This window comes from Rhinopithecus roxellana, chromosome 1 (genome assembly GCF_007565055.1).
Source record: "Rhinopithecus roxellana isolate Shanxi Qingling chromosome 1, ASM756505v1, whole genome shotgun sequence".
NCBI classification, from domain to species: Eukaryota; Metazoa; Chordata; class Mammalia; order Primates; family Cercopithecidae; genus Rhinopithecus; species Rhinopithecus roxellana.
This window is the reverse complement of record NC_044549.1, coordinates 152,375,268-152,396,094: the sequence shown is the minus strand read 5'-3', so window position 1 is coordinate 152,396,094 and position 20,827 is coordinate 152,375,268. Positions and strand designations below refer to the sequence as shown.

The 20,827-nt window shown below is 37.6% G+C and overlaps 1 pseudogene; it reads left to right on the top strand.

Moving 5' to 3' along the window:
- Positions 1-1,026: 1,026 nt before the first annotated feature.
- Positions 1,027-20,154, top strand: LOC104680055 (annotated as a pseudogene).
- Positions 20,155-20,827: the final 673 nt, after the last annotated feature.

The following is a 20,827-nucleotide window of genomic DNA, read 5'->3' as shown; positions in this document are numbered from 1 at the left end:
TTTAAAACACCAAACTGTATATTAACAGCCAACCTTAAATGAGAAGATGGGCAGGAAAGCCGAGTGTGTAACTGTGGCTTGGAAGATGGGATAAGGAGCTGCCCCAAACTGTCCTGTGCTTCTTGTCTGTATCAGCTTCGGGTGAGTGCAGAAGAGACTGACTGTCTGTGAACACTCACATAGATGTTTTGAGTACTTGGTGGTGAGCACACCTCCTTTAGGTAGGATAGGCTCTTTCTCTGAGTCACTGACCAGCCCTTGTTGCCTGTAATCATCAGAGGAATGAGAATATTATCCATGGAAAAACGGATTATTGTTTTTTTCCCAGGATCACAAAGAGACTTGTAGATAGTCTTTTAATTCCATTTTTCTCAACCCAAGAAGATATCACACTTGTAATCCCTGACTGCAACACTGCTCAGATTGAATTGTCTTGAAAAGTGCCATCTAATTTTAGTAGCTAACCATGACTACTAGCGACATTTGTATGTGATTAGCCCTTCACTGATGTTTTGCCATCCATTATCTCACTTTATTCTCAGAATAGCACACCAAGGCAGGTGCAAGAGATATGATCATTTAATTGATAAGGAAACTGAGACAGAAGTAAAGGCACTTGTCTGAGTCACACAACTAAAATCTGGATTTTCTGACTCCAAATGATGATTTTTCTTCACAATCTCAAATATGGAGATATTTTATCTTCTTCCTGATGTCACAGTGCCATCTGTATTCAATAGCTATTGACCATATATTGTAAGTTCAGATATTATAGTGCATTACTTGACTCTACTAGCACACGCAAAAGCAAGTATGTCATCCTGGCGTTCCTCTTTATAATACAAAGTCACTCAGGTGCATCTCTAATAAACGGAATGGTTTCTCGCGGTGGCTTTTGCTAGACTTTCCTAATACCATCCAGTCAGGGAAAAGGTACCCTGGGCAAGGACTAAACCTGAACTTCCATTGGAAACAAGCCTAAATCTTTGTGCACGTCCGCTATTGATTCCTAATTATCGCCAGGAGATGGCGCTGTGCATTAGTAAACATCCGGCTTACAAAAGTTCACGGTTTCCGGGAAAGAATCACTGGGGAAATGGTAAATGAGACAAATGTTTGTGAGAGAAAAAATATTGAACTGCTGATGCAGGACAAAGGCACATTTTTGGGATTTAGAAGATGGAGTGTAAAACTGTGACTTAACTTTTTAATAAGGCATGTAAAACAATTATTTCGCTGTTAATTTTTAGAATATTGCTGGTGAGTGAAATCAAACAGAAATTGTTCTATTCAACGCGATGGATAGGTGCTCAGTAATACAGGGGAATGTTTGCACTCTGTTGACATCAACCTAGCTCTAGAAATGTTAAATGATTATCCAGTTATTTCCCAATCCGAGAGTTCTTTCTTCTTTGTCCAAACTGCTTACTCCAAGCTGTTTCAGGTATGAAGGCAACCTTTGTCTCTTATGATCATCCTCTTTGTGGTTATTTTTATATGTAAAAAATTTTAGGCTCATAGCTTTTTTATGAATTTAAGAAAAAAAATTTGGTCTTTTTGTGTTACTGTTTCAATGAGAGTGAAGGGTTTTCACATTTTGCAGACTTAGAGCCCCTCGATTTCAGCAAGGTCTTGCAGTCTGAGGGTCTAGCAGTGTTGTAGTTTCAGTTTCAGATATACATCTAAGATTTTTTATTTTTGAGATCTCATAATCTTGCAGTATTTATTCGTAGGTTGTTACTTAAAAGAAAGTCCCGAACAAGTGGCCAAGGAATTTAAAAGAAAGTTAAAATGAGTCTAATTAAAGCTGAAATTACTGAAAATTCTGATAACATCAAAATTTTAGCGTTTTGGTGGCCCAAATATTTGGGGGCCGAGCCAAAAAGAAAAGAGACAACTACTTTGGTTCCTAGTGATTGCATTCTAAGACCTGCCAGATAGATTAAAGTCGCTACATCTCTACAAACATTTCAAATTCTGCTTGAAGCAACAAACTGATCAGTCCTTTACTCTAGCTACCTAATAGAGGAAAACAGAGGAAAGTGGATCACTTTTTAGAGAAAAAGAAATAAATAAAGCTATATGTATATAAATACATGCAGTATATATATTTTATGCTTAATATATATAATATGTGTATATATTATATAGTATATATCGTATACTACATATATGCTATATATAATAGTATGTAGTATATACCATATATGCAGTGTAGTATATATACTACTTGTACTATAATAATATAGTGTATATACTACATATATATAATATGTATAATACAGTATGTTATATATAATAATATATACATATATATAATATATAATACAGTATGTTATATATAATGCATATATAGTACATTATATATACTACATATATGTATTACTTTAGTCTTTCCTTTTATACACTATATTAGCATAAAAATGAGAATTATAAAACATGAATAAGTAGGAGAAAATGACCTATGGCAAGGAAATATTCAGTAAATAAAAAGACATTTAACAACAAAGTGTTTGAATTATTAGACAAGAACTTTGAAACAATCATATAAATATATTAAAGAATTTACAGGAAAGGACAGATATGATGAGAGAAAAAATAGGACATTTCAGGAGAAACTTGAAAGCAACTACAAAAAATAGAAAATCTAGAGCTAATAAATATAGTATCAGAAATAAAATTACTGAATGTCATTAAAAGCAGATTAGACATAACAGAAGAATGTATCATGAACTTTCTATTTGTTGAGTCAATAGAAATCATCCAATATAAAGCACCCAGAGAAAGAAAATATAGAAGAAAAGGGACAAAGTCTCAAAAGACTTCTGAGAAACTATAAATTAGTCAAGCATATGTATAAATGGAGGGTTGTAAGGACAGAAGAGCAGACACTGAACAAAGCAACATTTGAAGAAATAATGGATACAAGTTTTCAAATGTGATTCTTGAAAACACAATTTATAGATCCCAGAAGCTCCAAAGACAAACTCCAAAGACAGTGAGTGCAACAAACAGAAAAAGCTATACTTAAAAATTTCCTAGGAAAGCTGCTGCAAACTAAACGTTAAAATAATACAGTCATGCATCACTTCACCATGGAGATACATTCTGAGAGATGTGTTGTTAGGTGCTTTTGTTGTCATGCGGAACTCATAGAGTGTACTTACACAAACCTAGATGGTATGTCTACTATGCACCTAGGCTATATGGTATAGCCTATTGTTCCTAGGCTGCAAACCTGTACAGCATGTTACTGAACTGAATACTGTAGGCATTTGTAACATAATGGCAATTATTTGCGTCTCTACACATATTTAAACATGTAAAAGATACAGTAAAATACAGTGTAAAAGGTTAAAACATGGTACACTATATAGGGCACTTGCCATGAATGGAGCTTGCAGAACTGGAAGTTGCTCTGGGTGAGTCAGTGAGTCAGTAGTAAGTAAATGTGAAAGCATAGGACATTACTGCACACAACTGTAGATTCATAAACACTGTACACTTAAGCCACACTAAATTTATTAAAAATGGTTTTCTTTTTTCAATAATAAATTAACCTGAGCTGACTATAGCTGTTTTACATTATACACTTTTTAGTTTTTTTAACTCTTTTGTAATAACACTAAGTTTAAAAAACAAACACATTGTATAGCTATATATAAATATTTTCTTTCTTTATATCCTTACTCTTTGTTTGTTTCTACTTTTAAATTTTCTTTTTTAAAACTTTTTTTTTTGTTCAAAACAAAAAATAAACACGTATATTAGTCTAGGCCCACACAGGGTCAGGATCATTATACCACTGTCGTCTATCTCCACATCTTGTTACACCTGACAGTCTTTAAAGGCAATAACATGCACAAAGCTGTCATCTATGATAACGGTGTCTTCTTCTGGAATATCACCTGAAGAATCTGCCTGAGACTGTTTCACAGGTAACTCTGTCTATGTATCTCTATCTATCTATCTATCTATCTATCTATCTATCTATCTATCTATCTATCTATCTATCTAATTAGAAGGACTACACTCTAAAGTAAAGATAAAAAGTATAGTATGTGTCAGGCGCTGTGGCTCATGCCTGTAATGCCAGCATTTTGGGAGGTAGATGTGGGTGGATCATGAGGTCAGGAGATCAAGACTACACTGGCTAACAAGATGAAACCCTGTCTCTACTAAAAATACAAAACATTAGCCTGGCATGGTGGCATGCACCTGTAATCCCAGCTACTTGGGAGGCTGAGGCAGGAGAATCACTTGAACCTGGGAGATGGAGGTTGAAGTGAGCTGAGATCACACCACCGCACTCCAGCCTGGGTGACAGAGCGAGACTCCATTAAAAAGAAAAAAAAGCGTAGTATGATAAATACATAAACTACTACATAGTCACTTACTATCATTTTCAAGTGTTATGTAGTGTACAAAACTGTGTATGCGATATACCTGGAAGCAGAGTTGTTTTCTTTACCCTAGTGATCCACAGACACAGAAGCATAGTATTGTGCTATCATGTTAAAATGGCATGAGTTGGTCAGTAAGTGATAAAAAATTTTCAGTTCTATTGTAACCTTATGAAACCATCATTTTATATGTGGTTTGTTGTTGACAAAAACATTGTTATATGGCACATGACTGTATTTTAAACTAGAGAAAAAGAGACATTTATATAGTAGAACAATAATAACAATGACAAAATCTCATTAGAAACAGTGGAGGTTAGAAGGCAATGACAAAAATATATAAAGTGCTGAAAGAAAAAAGCTGTCAAACTCAATCTCTATGTACAGAAAAAAGAATTTTATAGATAAAGTTGAGGCATTTCACACAAAGAAAACCTGAGAGAGGCCGGGCACAGAGGCTCATGCCTGTAATCCCAGCACTTTGGGAGGCTGAGGTGGGTGGATCACGAGGTCAAGAGATTTAGACCATCCTGGCCAACATAGTGAAACCCTGTCTCTACTAAAAATACAAAAAGTAGCTGGGAGTGGTGGTGCACGCCTGTAGTCCCAGCTACTCGGGAGGCCTAGGCAGGAGAATCACTTGAACCTGGGAGGCAGAGGTTGCAGTGAGCCGAGATCATGCCACTGTACTCCAGCCTGGTGACAGAACGAGACTTTGTCTCAGAAAAAAAAAAAGAAAGAAAGAAAAGAAAACCTGAGAGAATATACTGCAGTAAGACTAACACAGGAACATAAAAGGAAATTCTTCAAGCTGAAGAAAAATTACATCAGATGAAAGCCCATTTCTGTAGAAATATATGAAAATAACCAGAAAGTGTACATATGTAGATAAATATAAAATATCTTTTAACTCTGTCTATCTAAATACACACTCACACACTTCTTATAATACCTGTGTTTATACAGAAGTTATTTAGGAGTCTATAACATATAGAATTGAAATACATGTTAACAACAGCACAAAAAATATGAGGGTCAATGAAATTATATTACCGTAGGGGTTTTAAAGTATTTATGAAATAGTTTGACATGATTTGAGGGTAGCAGTGATCAGTTAAAATTTAGAAATATATACCAAAACAAGTCATGACTGACCATACAGAAGACTGGACATGAGGATCTGACATATTCAGAAATACTTTTTTAAAATAGGGGAAATACTTTTTTAAAATCCAAGATGGTTAAGATGGTAAACTTAAAAAAATATACTTACATATAATTAAACTGGTTTAAATATTCAGTGTGAGAGGCAAAGATTGTCAAACCAAATATGGAATCAAGAATAATAATATGCTGCTTACAGAAATTACCTTTTAAATACAAATGCAGAGGCAGGTGAAAAGGAAAAGTATGAGAGATAATATACTATACATATTCAAACATTTTAAAAGGTGGCATTTCCATATTAATATCAACCAAAATAAATTTTAGAACAAGAAGTATTACCAAAATTAAGGAAGGGTATTTCATAGTGATGAAAGAATCAATTCATCAAGACAAAACTGGTAAAACTGAAGAGGAAAATAATTTGTTATCATAATTGAAGACTTGAACATCATTTTTAGTAATTGATAGAATAAGTCTAGAATTAATAGAGCAACAATTTTAATCAACTTAATCCTGCTGAAATGTATATGGAGCTTCATCAAATACACATTTATTTATTTTACAGTTAGTCTAGTTATTTTAAAGTGAATACTTGTGCAGTGTAGACAGATAGCCTTCAAAGATGCACACATTCTAGTACCTTGAAACCGTGAATGTGTTATGTTACATGGCAAAGAGTTATTAATGTTGTTAATCATTGGAACTTAAAGTTGGGATATTATCCTCTATTACCTGAGTGGGCTCAAATGTGATCACAAATGTTCTTAAAAGTGAAAGAGGGAGACAGAAGATTTAGTGTCAGAAAAGGTGTGACAATAAAAGCAAGATTGAAGTGGTGTAGGGTAAGAACTTAACCTGCTCTTTCTGCCTTTGAAGGGAGAAGGGAGACATGAGCCAAGAAATGTGGGAGCCTCAAGGAATAGGAAAAAACAAGGTAATGGATATGCCCCTAGAACCTTCAGAAGGAACTCAGTCAGTTATCTTTTAGAGCTATGAAAAGTAAGGAAAAATACTTTATGCATATCCTTTTATTTGTTTTATTTCTAGTACTCTTTGTTTTTGTGTCTATGTGAATATCAAATTTTCTGATTCTATATATCTTCTGTCTGAAGAATTTTCTTCAGCATTCCTTTTTTTTTTTTTTTTTTTTTTTTTTTTTTTTTTGAGACGGAGTCTCGCTCTGTTGCCCAGGCTGGAGTGCACTAGCCAGATCTCAGCTCACTGCAAGCTCCGCCTCCCCGGTTCACACCATTCTCCTGCCTCAGCCTCCCGAGTAGCTGGGACTACAGGCACCCGCCACCTCGCCCGGCTAGCTTTTGTATTTTTTAGTAGAGACGGGGTTTCACCGTGTTAGCCAGGATGGTCTCCATCTCCTGACCTTGTGATCCGCCCACCTCGGCCTCCCAAAGTGCTGGGATTACAGGCTTAAGCCACCGCGCCCGGCCTCTTCAGCATTTCTTGACAGCATGCCAGGAATCTTGACAATCAATTATCTCAGTTTTGGTTTCACTGAATAGGTCTTTATCCATTTCAAAAGAAATTTGCTTAAAATATAGAATTCTGGGTTGATAATGATTTTCTTTCAGTGCTATTAAGATGACTACTCCATTGTCTTCTGATTTGCGTAGCTTCTAATGGTAAGTCTACTGTAATTCTTGTCTTTGTTTCTCTCTATATAATGTGTCTTTCATTCTTTAGTTGTCTTAAAATATTTTTTCTTTGGCTTTCAGAATTTTGTGTCTGGCCTGTTCAAGTTTATATGAGTTTGTGTGGTGGTTCTACTATTCTTGCAGATCAATTACATATATACTTTGTTGCTGTTGGTTTTTGTTTTGTTTTGTCGTTGAGACAGGGTCTTGGTCTGTCACCCATGCTGGAGTGAAGTTGTGCAAACATAGCTTACTGTAACCTTGCACTCTTGGGCTCAACCAGTCCTCCTGCCTCATTCTTCCAGGTAGCTAGGACTACAGGTGCACACTACCATACTTATTTAATTTTTAAAAACAATTTTTGTAGAGAGGGGGTTGAACTCCTGTCCTCAAACAATCCTCCCACATAGGCTTCTCAAAGTGCTGAGACTATAGGCATGAACCACCGTGTTCAGCTCAATTACATATATGGTAAAACTTTAGATATTTTCCACAAATTCTGAGAGGCTCCATCCTGATTTCTATTTAAACAAGTAAACAAAACCAAAAGGTTTTATTTTCCCTCTTTGCTTTTCAACTTGTGTTATTTCTGTTGACTTACCTTAAAGTTCATTGATTCTTTTTTTGACTATGTCAAGTTTACTGATAAGTCCATTGAAGAAATCCATTATGTCTGTTACTGTGTGTTTTACTTACAGCATTTCCATTTTATTCTTTCTTTTGTTTTCATCTATCTGCTGAAATTACACATCGGATTCTGCATAGTGCAAACATTTCTATTACAGGCTTCATTAGATTAATTATAGTTATTTTAATTTTTCTGTCTGATAGTGCCAATATCTGTGTAACACTCGAGTTTGGTTTTGTTGATTGCTTTGTTTTGTAACAGTGTGTTGTTCTTTCTTGTTTATTTGTACATCTCTTATTTTTGTTTTTAGGTTAGACATCTTTAGCAGAGCAGTAGAGACTGAATTAAGTTGTTTTTATGCCTGGAAATGGGCATAGTTCTCCACCTTTTCAGCTTTTGATTACTCAACCTAGTGAGAAGTAGATTTGCTTTTGGGTTTTTCAGTTGTTATGGCTACTCTTAGTGCAATACAGGCTTTAAATTCCTCTAGTGTTACTTTTCATTCAGAATGGAGATGAGTTTTCCAGAGGGTTTTCTTAATATCTGTTCTACTCTGAGTTTTGTCTTTTTTGTTTGTTTGTTTGGTCCTGTACTTCAGAGAATGCCTTCATTCATGCTGTTTCCCTCCCTCAATAGTAGACAGCAGTTACTTGTTATCCAACTCTTATTAGCCTGGTTCAGAGGAGGTTTGAAAATGTTCTCTGTTTTTAATTTCCCTTAGTCTTAGATAGGCACTGTGTTCCTGGGTCTTATTAGAGGTGCTATCTTCTCAGTGGTTGTACTGCATTATAAATCGTAAGTTTGACCTCACTAAGTATTTATGACCTTCTCTCAGTGAGAAATCGATTTATTTATTGTGCCATTATCCAGCTACAACAAGTTTCCACCAATGTCTTAAGCTTAACAAAATATATTATCTTTTTATCAGTGGTGCAAGTATTTTGTTCTACAGGAGATTTACAGGAGAAGAATCTAGGTGGACTTTGTGCTTTGCCTGCAGCAGCTGCAACCACCCTTCCCCATATCTGCATCATATGGATTGACTGCTCATATACCTTGCCCTGCTCCAGTCTTTCTTGCTGAGCACCCACTTAGGTCTGTGGACAAGAGCCTGTGAGTCAGTATTAAATTTCTTCACAGGTTTTATTTTTTTATTTTTTGCTACCTCACACTCAGCCTTTAGCAAGTTTATGTTAACAAATTTAGCCAAATTTTTCTCACCACGGCCAGGAAGATTCTGCCTCAGGTAATCTCTGATGCTGCTTATCTTTTCTTAGATTTTTGGTTAGTTGTTTGTCCTAACACATGGACTGTCTGATGCGTTTAAGTAAAGCTGGGAATTTGAAAATTGGACCCACTTTGCTATTCTTGTGCGTGTAAGAGTAATACCCTTAGCTTTTTGCTTCCCTAGAAGAAGCTGGGATTTCTTATATATTTACTTAAAGTGCACATGCAGCATCTATCAACATTGATGATAAGCCGGGTCGTAAAACAAATCTTACTAAATTTGAAAAGAGTGAAATCATATAGAATATGTTCTTTGATCACAACAGAACTAAGTTATGAACGAATAATAACAAAATATCTATAAAAGCATCCCATACTTAGAAATTTAACAACAAAACAACTCACTACCACCACCAATAAAAACACACACAAATAAACGAAACAATAATTTAAATCAAACCATGATAAAAATTTAACACATCAATATTTATAAGGTGCACATAAAGAATGTCAAAGGAAAGTTTATAGCATGAAATACCTATATTAGAAAGTAAAAAGTATTAAAGCCATGAAATAAGATTGCAACTTAGGTATGTAAAAGTAAGAGTAAATTTATCCGCTTGATCCTGCTAGTAAAAAATTAGAATAAATTTTAAAAATAAAATTTCAAAAGAGTAAAAGAACACCAATCAATAAAAAAATTAATTAAAAAAGCTGAATTAAAAAAATTAGTAATATTGATAAATATCTAGAGAGACTGCTCAAGGGGAAAAAGAAAATATTTACTACTAATAAAGAAATGAAAATAAGACATAGCTACAGATCATATAGATATTGAAAATATAAAAATATTATGAAACATTTACATGTATAAATTTTGCAACTTGGAAGCAATAACAGATTTTCTGAGAAACACAATTTACCCAATCTGACATTATTAGTTTTCTAATCCTGTATTAAAAAATATCCACCAGTGCACAGGCTTAGAATGACATTATCTAACATGTCTGTAGATCACCAGTCTATGCATACCTCAGCTAGGTTCTCTGCTCATGGTCTCACAAGGCTGAAACCAAGGTGTTACCTAGCCTGTGTTCTTATCTGATGCTCCGAGTCCTCTTCCAATTCTTCCAGTTCTGGTAGAATTGAAGATATTAGGTCCTTGAGGTCATTCAGTATTCCCTGAATCTCTACAACATGAAAATTTGCATTTTTAGAAGGCAGAGAAGAGGTTAATCTTTCTGTCTCAGGGGTGGCAGAGATAGAAGAGATGGATGAGGTGGAATTAAAAGCAGGCACACTTGGCATAACATTTATTTTGAAAAAAATCCATGTTCGAGTGGACCTCCACAGTTCAAATCCATGTTGCTTGAGGGTCAACCGTATTATAAATATTTATATGCTAACAAATTGAATCTAAAAGAAATGGATAAATTCCTGGATAAATGCAATCTGACAAGATTAAATCACAAAAAGATAGACAATCTGAACAGATCAATAACAAGTAAGGAGACTGAATCAATAATCAATAATCTTCAATCAAAGAAAAGCCCAGTACCTGATGGCTTTACTTCTGAATTCCGCCCCCCCAATTTAAAGAATAATGAAGAAGAATAATGAATATCAACTTTTCCCAAACTCTTGCAAAAAAGTGGAAGTGCAGAGAAAACTTCTGAACTCATTTTACAAGGCTAGCATTATCTTGATATGAGAACCAGTAAAAGACATGACAAAAAAAGAAAACTATTAAATAGTAGCCAGTATTCCTAATTAGAGGCACAAGACTCTTCAAGAAAATATTAGGAAACCAAATCAACACTGCCCTTTGAACAGAAAAAGAAAAAATATACATAACTTTTGTTGCCTTTTTCCATGTTGCTCTCCCCTTTTCTTTATGGTTTTGTGATAACATGTTATGTGTTAAGTTTCTGTGCATGTGGAATAAAAAGACACTCACCTAAGATTTAGGAGACCTGGATTCTCTCATCCCCACTACCTTTCTGCGTAATGATGGTCTTCCCTTTTTTAAAGATGGAATCTGACCAGATAGACATATATTCTCACATAATCTTTTGCTACCGTAGTTGGTTTCAAATTCAGGCTAGGTTGTTAGTATATTAAGGTTTAGCATATAAGCCACCCACATACTGTGGGGTCATATGTGCTGCTTGAATGTATATAAAATAAGCACAAACAAAAATCAAATCAAATGGATGATTTCTGTGATGATAAATGTACTGGTTAAACTTCAGATGCCATCATGTCATTATATATTTCCCTATCATTCATGTACAGATAATATTTTTAATCTATGAACTCCAGTAGGTGTTTGACATATTCAATAAGCTTGGTAAAGCAAACAGACTTAGAAGTAGATAATCCTGAGACATGTTTCATATTAGTAGTAACAAAAAAAGAGGGACAAATGTGGTGGCTCATGCCTGTTATTCTAGCATCTGAGGCAGAAGGATTGCTGTGCCCAGGTGTTCAAGACCAGTCTGGATAACATAGCGAGACTCTGTCTCTACAAAAAACTAACATATATACATAGCAGAGTGTGGTGGCACATGCCTGTAGTTGCAACTACTCAGGAAATCCCTTGAGCCAGAGAGGATGAGGCTGTAGTGAACTGTGATTGTGCCACTGCCCTCCAGCTTTTGTGACAGAGTGAGACCCTATCAAAAACAAACGGACAAAACAAAACACACAGAGAAAGAGGCTTGGAGCAGTAGGCAACATTAAAAGTAAAAATTAGCAAGTGAATCAAATATGAATGAAATATGGCATTAGAATAATGAGGGAAAAATCGAACGATCAATTTTCCACATCAAAGCAAGCATAGGGTGTAAAAATACGTTAGTCCCAGCATTCTAAACGTAGCTGCTTCCTGAGGCCTACTACACTCTGCCGTTCTGTATTTCCAAGATTCTTTTCCATATGTTCACTTTCCTTTTCCATCAAGTCATGTTTGTGGGTTACTGGAAGAGCCTGTGTGATTCAGCCTATGGAGAGAAGTTCGAGTGCAGATCCTGCAGTCAGATTTTCTGAATTCAAATATTGAATCCACCCTTTCCTAACTGTGAACTCTTGGGCAATTCACTTGTCTCTCTGGGTCCTACTTTCTCATCTGTAAAAGGGCAGGATAGTAGTGATGACTTCCTTGTGTGATTTTGCAATTACATTTATTAACATATGGTAAGCTTTTGGACCCGTGACTCACCTATGGTAAAACAGTCAATCAAGAGTTGCTGTTACTATTTTAGTTCAATTTGTAACTGCTAAAGATAGATATTTTATGCAGTTCTGTCTGCTTCTCTTCCTTCCTTTCCTTTTTTCCCCTTTCCTTTTCTTTTTTCCACTTTCCTTTCCTTTCCTTTCCTCTCCTCTTTCTCCTTCCCTCCTTCCCTCCCTCCCTCCCTCCCTCCCTCCCTCCCTCCCTCCCTCCCTCCCTCCCTCCCTCCCTTCCTTCCTTCCTTCCTTCCTTCCTTCCTTCCTTCCTTCCTTCCTTCCTTCCTTCCTTCCTTCTTTCTCTTTTCCTTGTGTCTTCATCACCTCTGTCTGTATCACCTTATGGTCTTCGGTGTGTCTTAGGAGACCTTCACTTAGTTACCAAATGCTTTGGGCACATCCTTCTTGGTCAAGAAGGCCACGTACCAGTCAGCTTGCTGAGCCTCTCTAGTGTCCAGGCTATGCTCATTGTAAGCTCCCTCAAACTGCAGAGAATGCCAGACACGGATTTCATTAATCCTACCATCAGTAGGTCTAAATTCATTGCAACTAATACAATACTTGTTTCTCTAACCATGCCAACATTTTCTTGACATCGGGTATGACCTCCTGTTATTTCTCAACAAAAGCTGGCAAGCACAACCTGGCTGGGGAAGTAAAACAGCCCAGCAGGCCACAAACTGCTGCTGAGTGCATCCATGCTTAAATGAACAGCACATTCCAAAGAGATCCAGAGAAGCTCAACTCAGAAGAAAAAATAAAAGAATGCAGAATCCCTTACAAGAGAGAGTAATCCTCTAGGCCACTAGACTTCCATGTTTATATTTTCTACATTGAAAACCAGAATGACTTCTACTAAAAAATCCTGGACCATTCCTATTGTACTACCATGCTTTGAAATGCCATTCTCACCTTTCCCTATCAGAATTTACCCTCACAAAAGGAATCACAAATGTCCTCTTGATGGAACAAGTCTCTAAAATCTTTGAAGTCTCTGCCAGCAACACCAAAAGACGAAGCAGCATGCCGTATGTGTAAGTAGGTTTACACAAGTTACAGCTTAGCTTGAACTCAAATCGTACTGAGAAGACTGCTACATAGGATTAGGTTGGTGCAGAAGTAATTGCAATTTTTGCAATTAAAAGTAATATGCAAAGAAAGGTGGTTTGCTTAATTTCAAACACTTTAACTTCTCCTTTATGATTTCTATGAAAACTGGGTATTTTAAACCAATTTTTATGATCTATATCAAACTTTTCTATGAGCACAAGGTGAGGTTTTTGTTTGCTTCTAAAACATCAGATTTTCCTTGAAGTCTTCTCTGACAGAATGATGCAAGGAATGTTCATGGAAAGAAAGACCATTGACACGAATCACTTTAGATGTCTCACAGTCTTTTAAGGAGTAACTGTTGAACAGTACTCTTTCTAATCACTATCATAAGACCGAGGGAGGAAGATGAACAATATCAAGAATTTCTGGCTGGGCATGGTGGCTCACGCCTGTAATCCCAGCACTTTGGGAGGCCGAGACGGGCGGATCACGAGGTCAGGAGATCGAGACCATCCCTGGCCTACACGGTGAAACCCCGTCTCTACTAAAAATACAAAAAACTAGCCGGGCGAGATGGCGGGCGCCTGTAGTCCCAACTACTCGGGAGGCTGAGGCAGGAGAAGGGCGTGAACCTGGGAGGCGGAGCTTGCAGTGAGCCGAGCTTGGGTCACTGCACTCCAACCTGAGCCACAGAGCGAGACTGTCTGAAAAAAAAAAAAGAAGAATTTCCCTGCTCTCAAGGAACTCACACTCTAGTGAAAGTGATAGACGTTAAACAAATTGATAACTATATAATGTAGGAATTGCTGTTAAAATGTTTAAGGTTTTGTGGGAGAGAAAAACGTGAGAATCTAGTATAATTTGAGTGACATAAAAGAAAGACAAGGAATTTCAGAGGAAAAGGTCGTGTTCAGTTGCAATCTATAAAAAAAGTAAGTCTAAAAACTAAAACTGCCATGTGGCATTATTAATACATTTATGTATGAGTATGACATCCACATATTTCTCTTTTTTTTTTTTTTTGAGACGGAGTCTCGCTGTGTTGCCCAGGCTGGAGTGCAGTGGCACGATCTCGGCTCACTGCAAGTTCTGTCTCCTGGGTTCACGCCATTCTCCTGCCTCAGCCTCCCGAGCAGCTGGGACTACAGGCACCCGCCACCACACCCAGTGAATTTTTTGTATTTTTAGTAGAGACAGGATTTCACCATGTTAGCCAGGGTGGTCTCAATCTCGTGACCTTGTGGTCTACCAGCTAGCTTAGGAGGGGATGAGGAAAAATAGCTAATGGGTACCAGGCTTAATATCTGGATGATGAAATAATTCACACCACAAATTCCTGCAACACATGTCTACCTAGGTAACAAACCTGTACATGTGCCCCTGAATGTAAAATAAAAGTTTTTTTTTTTTTTTTTTTTTGAAGAAAGACTATCGGGACTGCTGGCCTGGCCCTCCGGGTCTCTGCAGCCACTTCTAGCTCCCGGCCCCGCCGGGAGACGCAGGTGCCACGGGGATGGGCGGCCGAGCGGGTGGCGCAGTGCAAGCAGCTGTATCAATCGCTTCCCCTCCAGGGACTCGCCGGTGTCTGGGGACCGCGGGCTGTGCAGCTGCGCTAGGCCTGCGGGGGCCGCCGCCCGGGAGCGCGGAGGCAGGGAGCGCGTGGTCCAGAGCCGCCCTCGACCTGGCCTGGCAGGTCCTGGCCCGGCGTAGGTGACGACGGCGGGACCGCGAGGCGCCGGACACCCGAGGCCGCGAGCAGCGTTGCCCCTCGCTTTTTCGCGCCCCTCCAGTCCTGCAGCCCTCCCTCTAACTCCGTCTTGCCCGTCACCGATTGAAAGTGGCCCCGAGAATATTGGATGGTATTGGGTAAATATCATTAACCTTGTTGGGTGTGGTAACGGTAATGTGGTTATGGTTTTGTTTTTTTTAAGACCTACTGATATGTTGACAGGTAGAGTGATCTGGTGTCAGGAGTGTAAAACACGCCTATGAAAACTGGGGGAGAGGAATAAAACAAGCTGGCAGGACGTTTTTCATCGTTGATGCTGCGTGATGCAAGCACATGCGCTCATCATACAATCTCTTTACTTGTGTATCTGAAATTTTCCATAATAAAAAGTTTAGAGAAGTAAACCAAAAAAAAAAAAAAAAAAAAAAAAAAGAGGATGTAGTTTAATGTGTTTAGATTTAGTTTTCTGAAGGATCAGAGGAACTTCTTGCTGTTTACTGAGCTACCAAAGGATAACTGCTGACTATTCTCCTCAAGTCTACAGAGGCCAAGGTGTTATTTTAAATTCTAATCTCTCCTGGTATTCTTCACTGCATTTAGCATAGACTTCAGCATAGAGTAGGTATTAACAAATAGCTGAATGATAGTAGGACCGTTTACAAATGCTTGCACAAAGCTAGGAAAATAAGTTTAAAAATAAGAAGTGACATAAGTTGGCTCAGATGAAAAAGGATTAATTCATGAGCTGATGATCAGGCTTGAAAAGGAACTTTTCTTGAAAACTGATTCCTGGATCTGAACATTTACATTTTCCTGCATTCTGTAGCCAGAGAAGGAAAATTTGGGTATCTGTCCCTTGTTCCTTTTGTGAATACAGAACACTCACAGAGGTCTGTCATGAGTATTAATATAGGGGAAGTTAAGGTTTCGTTAAAATATGATGTTTATAATAAAATGTTGTCACTAAAGGATAATGGATTTAACCACATAGAATACTATGAGTCATAAGGCATATTCATAAGCATGATAAAAATGATAAATAATGATACCGTTACAACCTGCATCTGGAAAACTAGGTCTGTACCTGTGCACTTCGGTCAAATAACTTAATTTTCAAAGTTGAAGCTTGTTCATCACTAATTGAAACTTCTAACATTTGAATTGTTTTTATACATCACCTTTTACATGCAGTTCCTCACTTAATTCTTGCAGCAATGCTTATGACAGATTTTTACGAACCTCATTTATCGATAGAGAAAATGAAGACTCCGACTATTTACTTGTTCAAGTTCATCTAAACAGAAAAAATGACAAAGACAGCACTCAAATTTTTATCTTCTGATTCTAAATTTCATTCACAATCCCAGTATATCATACATCTTCTGAATATCAGTTATACTGAATATATTTGAAAGTATTTGCTAAATGGTGATATGTTGTATACATAAGAGGGACTATGTAATCACTGAAAATCCATTTCATAATTAATTAATCTATTGATTTTTCCTTTAGCAGTCCTTTGCTAAATGCCACTAAATGTTTTCGTCACTAACCAAGGTGCTAGAGGAATATGAGGAACTACTTACAAGTGCCTACTTATTTCACTGTTACATTTGATTGCACCCATTCGAATAAAAGTAGATCACTGTACACCAGTGTGCACTGACCTGGTTAATATACATGTAAATGACAGCTTTTTCAATGGAGTCATTTAAAGATAAGCAGCAAATATTTATATTCCTTTAAAGTATTGTTCCAAAAACGGCAGCAACAATTCACAAAAATAAGGCAGTTATTTGAGTTTAAAGCTTTGTTTTATTACCTGGACTGCATATAACTATAAGTTCACTCTTTGATGTATTTGCAATACTACAGAGTCTATTGAAGAACTCCAAGGGAAGGTGTTTGTTTGCATATGGGCAGTAAAACTTCTCTGTCCAATAAAATCTGACACAGAGCTTTTAAGTAACAAGCACACTGTTGATTAGGTTGGTTTGATTTTCTAATGATTACCAGCCCTGTATTTGGACTAAACTCTAAAGTGTATTTAATGGTTAAAAATGATCTGAATTAGCTGTCTATGTTGAAATTAAACAGGATTATTTTACAATCGAGGTAATAGTCTCAGAAAAGAAATATTTAATTATTTAGTATCAGATGTAAAGTGGTTACTTCTAGCTCTTTGCTTATACACTTTGCTTGCCAGCCTAATTTATTAAGCACTTTCACAGATATTTTTCCATAAAAGTACATTACATGCCTATTTAGATAGATTAAATTACATAAAACTGAGAATATTAGACCATATTTGTCTTATATAAATTTTAAATGGTTCAACTTGATAGATAATCCTGCTAATGGGAGATCTGAAATGCACTCTTCCCTTTTCTACCTTTAATTAAATCAGCGTTCCCATATTTTCAGGTGTCCTTATCAAACTTTTAAATGAACTCATCCTTCTAACCAATTCATGCAACAAAAAATATTTTTTGAAGGGGGATTGTGCTGAGATGACAACATCAATTTCCTATAAATGTAGTAATGGGTAATGATATAGAAGACTCTGCCCTACATGACTAAGTATAATAGATAAAAATTCCAAATTATAAAAGACAAAGATACATTCAAATAGTTACTTAGGTTTCATTAAAATACAGTATTTTGGTCAGATTATCAGCAGTATTGTGAACCCCCAAAGACCCTGACAGTCAAAAAAATAAGCTTAGAGATACTTAGAAGATATTATTAATCAGTAGTATTGAGTTTAGTATTTGCCTTTTTAATGTCTTGTCATATTTAATTTTATTTATTTCATTTTCAAAAGCTATGTTGAAGTTGGCAAAATTGCTCATCTCTGCAATGATTAATTTCCTCCCATGACTATATTATTAATATTTTGTGAGGCTCTAGCTTGGCCTAAGTAAGTTAGATCCCAAAGAATTCCAATCTTGATAGAGCAATTTTTCTGCCCTTCTCTGCCGATCTTATTTCTGGCAGCATGGAGCTATTTCATCTTAGATGCTAAGGCTTGGTACAATGGGTAATGTTCATGAACTAAAATGGAAATCAATGGACCAGGGCTGGAAAAGATGATCCATGACCAGACTGTTCTGACCTTCCAGAGTACTGTCTGCTGACCTACTTGGCAAGTTGAATTAACTATTCTCATTCATGCATAGCTGCGATCACTTAAACATTAAAGGGTTGGAACTCATTTCCTTCTCATTTTTTGACCTGAGTCAAAACTCTGTTGTTATTCCTTGAATATGTGGGATGAGGGAATGAGGGAGGATATGTGGGTAAATACATCAGTGTAAATTGGTGTGTGTATACATATGCATGCCCGAAGTTGTGTGCATTTTAAGTGATGATTTATTTCATTTTATTTTATTTTAATTTTTTAGACAAAGTCTCATCACTCTTGTCCCCCAGGTTGGAGTGCGATGGCGTGATCTCGGCTCACTGGAACCTCCACCTCCTGGGTTCAAGCCATTCTCCTGCCTCAGCCTCCCATGTAGCTGGGATTACAGGTGCCTGCCACCACGCCCGGGTAATTTTTGTATCTTTAGTAGAGACGGAGTTTCACCGTGTTGGCCAGGCTGGTCTCAAACTCCTGACCTCAGATGATCTGCCAGCCTTGGCCTCCCCAGAGTGCTGGGATTACAGGCATGAGCCACCGCGCCGGGCCAAGTGGTGATCTATTTTTAAAATGGGGCCCAGTTCTATGTTTCTTTTTTCCACATTCTATAAGGACATATGAAAATGGGGAATATCAGCTTAACCTGCACACATTAAGTCTTAACAAATATTTAGCTCTTGCATATCCTCTTTCTATGCCTTGGATGCCTTGTATCTACTCTTAAAATATTTTTAAGGCGCTGGAGTGGGAAAGACTGGAGAGAGAAAGGACGGAAAGAAGAAGGTTGGAGAGAGAGAGGTTAGAAAGGGAAAGGCTGGAGAGGGAGCGACTGGAACAAGAACAGCTGGAGAGAGAGAGACAGAACGGGAACAGCAGGAACTCCTGAATCGGACGGGCAAGAAAGACAAGAAAGAGAGAGGCTGGAGAGACTGAAACGGGAGAGGCAAGAAAGGGAGTGACACTAACAGTTAGAAAGGGAACAGCTGGAATGGGAGAGAGAGCGCAGAATATCAAATGCTGCTTCCCCTGCCTCTGTTGAGACTCCTCTAAATTCTGTGCTGGGAGACTCTTCTGCTTTTGACCCAGGCTTGCAGGCAGTCTCCCAGCTGGCTGAGACTCCAGCCCAACAGGGCATTGTCTTGGGACCACCTGTACCTCCACCTCCTCCACCACTCCTACCAAGGCCTGCACAGGCTTCAGTAGCACTCCCTCCTGGCCCAGGACTCCCTCCACCTCCTCCACTCCCATCCATTGAGCCTCCACTGCCCCCTCTTCCCTCTCCTCTCCCTAATCAAGTACCTCTTTCTCCTCTACCGCCTCCTGGCCTCCTGTCCCACTCCTCCCTGTATCTGGATTCTTTTGGGGATCCATGTCAGAAGACAATCGCCCCTTAACTGGACCTGCAGCTGCAATTAAGGAAGAAAAACTTAGGAAAGTGTCATGGATGCCTCTTTCCCAAGCGGAGGGAATGCTATTGGTGTGAACTTGACCTCATCTAAAACAGATAGAGCCCGTGGAAATGGACCCCTTCCTTTACGGGGTAGTGGTTTAATGAAATAAATGAGTGCCCTACTGCCAGGAGGAGAAGAATTGCTGAAAACAGATCACCAGTAGAAACAGAACAAAAAGAGGACAAAGCTGAAGATTCCAAGCTTGTAACTTCTAAGGACTCTTGAACAAGTGCAACTGAACCAACAAGGAAACCTTGGGAAAGAACAAATACAATGAATGGCAGCAAGTCACATGTTATCTCCAGACCAAAATCCACACCCTTATTACAGCCCAGTGCCAGTGGAGTCCAGAAGGAAGGACTTGACTACCACAGGTTGAAGCAGGACATTTTAGAGGAAATGAGAAAGGTATGAACAAAGCTAAAAGAAGAGTTCCCTGATGCAATCAGGCAGACACTGAGCAAGTCAAATACTGCATAGAGAAACAGACGAAGGTGAGATAGGACTTTAATCTGGAGAAAAAAAATCCTATAAACAACAACTGTTCATAACAGCAAATCTTTACATTTTATGAGCTGTAAGAAGAAAATGGAGACAAACAGAAGGAGGGAAAAATCAACCTACTCTGAAAGCCTTCAGACATGATGACTCAGGCGATAAGCTCTTTCCCTCTGAGTTGGCTGTTTTTTTCTGGCCTTTACAACAGAATGGAAGAGAATCTTATGAGAGTTCCTGTAACAGTTATGCAGAATATACTGAAACCCATCAGGCAAGATCACAGCACATTGAAATATTTTCATGTCAAGATAAAATAGCACATTTTCCACAATTCATTGCTTAAATAAAGAGGAGGAAGGCTTAGGAAGTTTTTTGCAGAGAGTGCTGATAAATAATTGAGCACGTTTGCTATTGTATTGTAATGTTTCTCTCAGGTTTGCTCTTCCTATCATGTCTGATATTCCGTGAATAATTGAGATCAGCCCTATGTAAGTTCAGATCATAATATGTGGAACAAATGGAATTGTAAGTGCTTTCAAAGGATAATGTTTAGAAGAAAGTGCCATAAATTTGTTCAGCTTGAGGGATTTTAGAACAATGGGAAGTCTCTTGAGTTAGCCTTCATGCAATTTTGTAGATTAAAACATAAAATTTG